Genomic DNA, 5,469 nt, shown 5'->3' with positions numbered 1-5,469 from the left:
TATCCATGTCCTTCATTAAGATTCGGATAGTGATTCAGAACTGACTGAGCGCTTACAATGTACACACCCACTCAAGAGGGGCAAGTGGCAGAAACAAGGGAAGGTGAGGCCTTGGCTTAGCCTGGCACTGGACTCTGGACTTACAAGGCTTACAGCTGGAGGGGGCTACCAAGGCCAACTGTGCTTGATGCCATTGAGACCCCCACTCCCACACATAGCCCAAAAGAGCCAAGGGCAGACCTGGGCTACACTGGGGGAGTGGACCAATCAGAAGGCAGCTGGGGCCGGGCGCGGTGGCTCAAGCCTGTAATCCCAGCACTTTGGGAGGCCGAGACGGGCGGATCACGAGGTCAGGAGATCGAGACCATCCTGGCTAATACGGTGAAACCCCGTCTCTACTAAAAAATACAAAAAACTAGCCGGGCGAGGTGGTGGGCGCCTGTAGTCCCAGCTACTCGGGAGGCTGAGGCAGGAGAATGGCGTAAACCCGGGAGGGCGGAGCTTGCAGTGAGCTGAGATCTGGCCACTGCACTCCAGCCTGGGCGACAGAGCGAGACTCCATCTCAAAAAAAAAAAAAAAAAAGGAAGGCAGCTGGACGGACTGGGAACAGGATAAGCTATTAGTCAGCAGCTATCCTGGCCACGGGGCTCTGCAGGATCAAAGATAAGAATTGATCGGGCCCACAGGGCAAGGGAGAGGCCAGAGCCAGCAGGAAGGATAATTAAGAAAGACATCAGGCCAGGGTGGACAATGAAGGCTCAAAGATGTCAGGATTCTCACTCCCTGCTGTGATCACACGCCAGGAGGTGAGTGCGCCCCCTGGGGGCCAAGCAGGTAACGGACAATGGTCCCCAGATAAGAGACCAGAGACGTCCAGTTCTTGCCCAACCTTACGCAGCAAGTCAGGGACTCAGCCAGGCCAAGACCCCATACATCCTGCACTCTATAGGCTCCTCCCCACCCCACCCCAGCAACACCCCAAGGTGATGTTTATTTCCTATCCTAAATGTTCCACATTCTACATTCCCTTCATTTTCAGCTTTTTTTTTTTAAGACTTAATTCTTGATTATTTTGACAGCTTACATCATCCTGAAAGTAAAGTGAAAAAGCCATACCACACTACCCACTTTTAATACAGATCTTTGTAGACTGGGAAGCATAAACAAACCAAAAGAGTGATAATTAGTTCTGAATTCAAGCGAGGTTTATGGAATGTGAACCATTTGGGTAACCGGCTGGGGTGGTGCCATGAAGTGGTAATTAATTTGTTTTTTTCCCTAAAATGTTTTACTTAATTAAGGGAGGTGTTGATTTATGTACAGCCGTCCCCTGGGGATGGTTTGTAAGGCAGGAGAAAATTCCAACTGTCTCCCTGCCACGTTTCTCATCGAATTATTTCATTACATTCAGATACACTTTTGCAACACTGATTGTGACAGATCCTGGAGTTATGAGCTCATAAATACTGGGGGTTGGGGGGAAGCTGGAGATGCACACTTAATGGGAAATGTTCTCATAATCAAAAGAATATTTCAAGCTGTGACAATGCAGGCCAAGAGAGGGAGGGGGAGCCACTTCAAAGAATAACAGGATGCTGAATAACCCAGCACCTGCAGCTCTGCCTCCTTCTGAGTCAGCTGGGCTCTCAAATATCAGCTTGCGAAGGGCGAATGTCAGGAGGATTTGTAGCTAGTCCTGGGTTCTTTGTCACAACTTACTTGGAGCTGATAGTAGCTTAAGTTTGTTCATTAATTAAATATTTATTAAGCAGCTACTATGTGCTGGACACTGTGCTATGCACTGGGAATACAATAGTGAACAAGACAAGCTTGTTTCCTACCTTCATGGAACTTATAGTCCAGGAGGAGAAAAATAATATAAACAAGTAAAAGAAAAAATAGCCGATAAACATATGCCTACTCAATGATCTAGCAATTCTACTCTCAGACATATATCCAAAATAAATGAGTGCATCTCTCCATGAAAAGACATGTAAAAGTGTTCACAGCAGCATTATTCAACAGCAACCAGTCAGGAGCAACCCACGGTCTGCCAGCAGAAGAATGAATAAACGAATTGTGTTATACTGACACAACGGAACACTGCTATGCAATGGAGTATTGCTATGCAGTACTCCATGGAACAGCAATACAAAAAGAACAAACTGCTGTTGCATTTATCCACATGCAAAAATGTGGCTGTATCTCACAGACAATGATGAAAGAAAGAATTTGGGCAAAAAGTGTCCAGATTATACAATTCCACTTACATGAAGCTCAAAGGCAGGCAAAACTCATCTATGATAGAAACCAAATAGAAATTAGAATAGTGGCTACCTTTGGGAAGAAGAGGCACGAGTGAGCTTTCTGGGGTGTCTGGGAACCTTCTATGTCCAGATATGGGAAACGGTTACAAGCACATATATGTAAAAAGTCATCGAGGCCAGGTGCGGTGGCTCACGCCTGTAATCTCAACACTTTGGGAGGCCAAGGCAGGTGGATCACCTGAGGTCAGGAGTTTGAAACCAGCCTGACCAACATGGTGAAACCCCATCTCTACTAAATACAAAAAATTAGCCTGGTATGGTGGCATATGCCTGTAATTCCAGCTACTTGGGAGGCTGAGGCAGGATGATCACTTGAACCTGGGAGGCAGAGGTTGCAGTGAGCCGAGATTGCACCATTGCAGCCCAGCCTGGGCAACAAGAGCGAAACTTTCTCTCTCTCTCAAAAAAAAAAAGTCATTGAGCTATATACTTAATATGATACTTCAATTAAAGCAAATGTTTTAATGAGACAAGAAAAATTTTAAAAATAATAAATAGCTAAGATAATTTCACATGGTGATGAAAGACATGAAGAAAATAAAACCATGCCACAGGATGGGGAGTTCCTTGCAGGTGGGGGTGGGGGAGCAGCGGTATTAGATGGAGAAGCCAGCAAAGATCCTTCTGCAGAGATAGCTTTGAGATGCCACCTTTTCCGGAGGTGGCCCACGGGAAAACCTGAGGAATGAGCATTCCAGATAAGGAAGCTGCAAGGCCGCTGGCTGCAAGGTGGGGCATCTGGGCATGTCTGAGCAACAGCATGGAGACCAGGATGGCTGGACTGGGAGAGTAGAAGAGGCCAGTGGGGCTGTCAGGAGCTAGTCAACCCTACGGGCCACATAAGGATTCGGGTTTTATTCTAAGCATGATATGAGTCATTGGAAAGTGGAAGCAAAGAAGTGGCATGACCCAACTGACCTGATTTTTTAAAATGGAGGACACCTATTGGAATACGGGGGGAAAAATTGACAGTAGGAGAAATGGCTGCAGTGCTGAGTGGAGAGGCAGGACCTGGAGCACAAGCAGGGGCTGGGTGGGCACCGTGACTGGGATCGCCACCATTGAGGAGGTGAAGCGTAAGAGCCAGGTTCAGCAGCAGCAGGCAGATGATGCAGAGGAGAGAGCTGAGCACCTCCAGCAGGGAGTAGAGGGAGCAAGGCGGGCCCGGAACAGGCTGAGGCCAAGGTGGCCTCCTTGAACCGTAGGATCCAGCTGGTTGAAAAGGGGCTGGGCTGTGCTCAGGCGCGCCTGGCCACTGCCCTGCAAAAGCTGGAAGAAGTGGTAAAAGCTGCCGATGAGAGTGGGAGAGGTAGGAAGGTTATTGAAAATCGAGCCTTAGCCGGGCGCGGTGGCTCAAGTCTGTAATCCCAGCACTTTGGGAGGCCGAGACGGGTGGATCACGAGGTCAGGAGATCGAGACCATCCTGGCTAACACGGTGAAACACCGTCTCTACTGAAAAATACAAAAAACTAGCCGGGTGAGGTGGCGGGCGCCTGTAGTCCCAGCTACCTGGGAGGCTGAGGCACGAGAATGGCGTAAACCCGGGAGGCAGAGCTTGCAGTGAGCTGAGATCCGGCCACTGCACTCCAGCCCGGGTGACAGAGCGAGACTCCGTCTCAAAAAAAAAAAAAAAAAAAAAAAATCGAGCCTTAAAAGATGAAGAAAAGGCTGGACACAGTGGCTCCTAGCACTTTGGGAGGCTGAAGTGGGTGGATCACCTGAGGTCAGGAGTTCAAGACCAGCCTGGCCAACATGGTAAAACTCTACTAAAAATACAAAAATTAGCTGGGTGCGGTGGTACACACCTGTAATCCCAGCTACCCGGGAGGCTGAGGCAGGAGAATCACTTGAACCCAGGAGGCGGAGGTTGCAGTGAGCTGAGATCACACCACTGAACTCTAGCCTGGGTGACAGAGGGAGACTGTCTCAAAAAAAAAAAAAAAAAAAGATGAAGGAAAGATGGAACTCCAGGAAATCCAACTCAAAGAAGCTAAGCACATTGCAGAAGACAGGCAGGAAGCATGAAGATGGGGCTCGGCTCATAAGTTGGTGGTTGTTGAAGGAAACTTGGGACACAGAGAGGAACGAGCTGAGCTGGCAGAGTTCTGTGGCCGAGAGATGGATGAGCAGATCAGATCGATGGACCAGAACCTGAAGTGGCTGAGTGCTGCCGAAGAAAAGGACACTCACAAAGACGACAGAAATGAGGAAGCAACCGAGATTCCTACTGATAAGTGCAAGGAGGCAGAGACCTGGGCTGAGTTTGCCAAGACATCAGTAATCAAGCTGGAAGAGATGATTGATGACTTGGAAGATAAACTGAAATGCACCAAAGAGGAGCACCTCTGCACACAAAGGAGGCCGCACCAGACCTGTTGACTGAATGAGATATGCAGAGCACCCCAGTCCCACCTTTGCCACTGCTCCTGCCTCTGACCCCAACTCCACCTAGGCCAGCCTGCCCGAAGCTGCTCTTAAACTGAGAGCTGATCTTTAACTGGAAGGCTGCTTTCTCCTTTCACCGCCCCCACCTCCCCCATGTGTCTTTTGTGCCAAACTGTCTCTGCCTCTTCCCAGAGATTCCAGCTGGGCTAGAGGCTGAGCACCTTCCGGAACAACATTGAAGCGAATGTGAGTGCAACACATAATGTTTTTAAAAGCATGTTGTGTTGTACACATTTTGTAATTACCTTTTTTGTTGTTTTGTAGCAACCATTGATAACACAGTCCAAATAGCTCCACAGCTCTGAAGCAGCTATCTAATCCCTTTCTCCCTTTTGGAAGGTGACTGTTTAGCTTACTGCATATTACTTCCTCTAGAGAAGAGGGAAAAAGATATGAGCCTGCCTTACTGAAAACCAAACAGAGCCCAGGGAAGGACTCCACTCTGAGAAATCATAGCTTTGCACAAAGTACCAGCCAAACCAGAAAGGTGATTCCAGGAGTTAGCCCAAAAACAACAGCAACAAAAAATGTGCTGTTCAGGTTTTCAGCTTTAAGATGTCTTTGGACAAAGTTATTTTTACTTTTTTTTTTTTTTTCCACTAGAAGTGACCACATTAAGCCAGGCACGGTGGCTCACACCTGCAATCCCAGCACTTTGGGAGGCCAAGGGAGGCAGATCACTTGAGGTCAGGAGT

At 48.2% G+C, this 5,469-nt stretch overlaps 1 pseudogene; it reads left to right on the top strand.

The window, feature by feature from the left end:
• The first annotated feature begins 3,259 nt into the window (after positions 1-3,259).
• Positions 3,260-4,708, top strand: LOC117068311 (annotated as a pseudogene).
• The last annotated feature ends 761 nt before the right edge of the window (positions 4,709-5,469 follow it).

The sequence above is a fragment of the Trachypithecus francoisi genome, unplaced genomic scaffold (assembly GCF_009764315.1).
Source record: "Trachypithecus francoisi isolate TF-2019V2 unplaced genomic scaffold, Tfra_2.0 Lachesis_group21, whole genome shotgun sequence".
NCBI classification, from domain to species: Eukaryota; Metazoa; Chordata; class Mammalia; order Primates; family Cercopithecidae; genus Trachypithecus; species Trachypithecus francoisi.
Note: the sequence above shows the minus strand (reverse complement) of the source record. Positions and strands in the feature narration are given on the sequence as shown.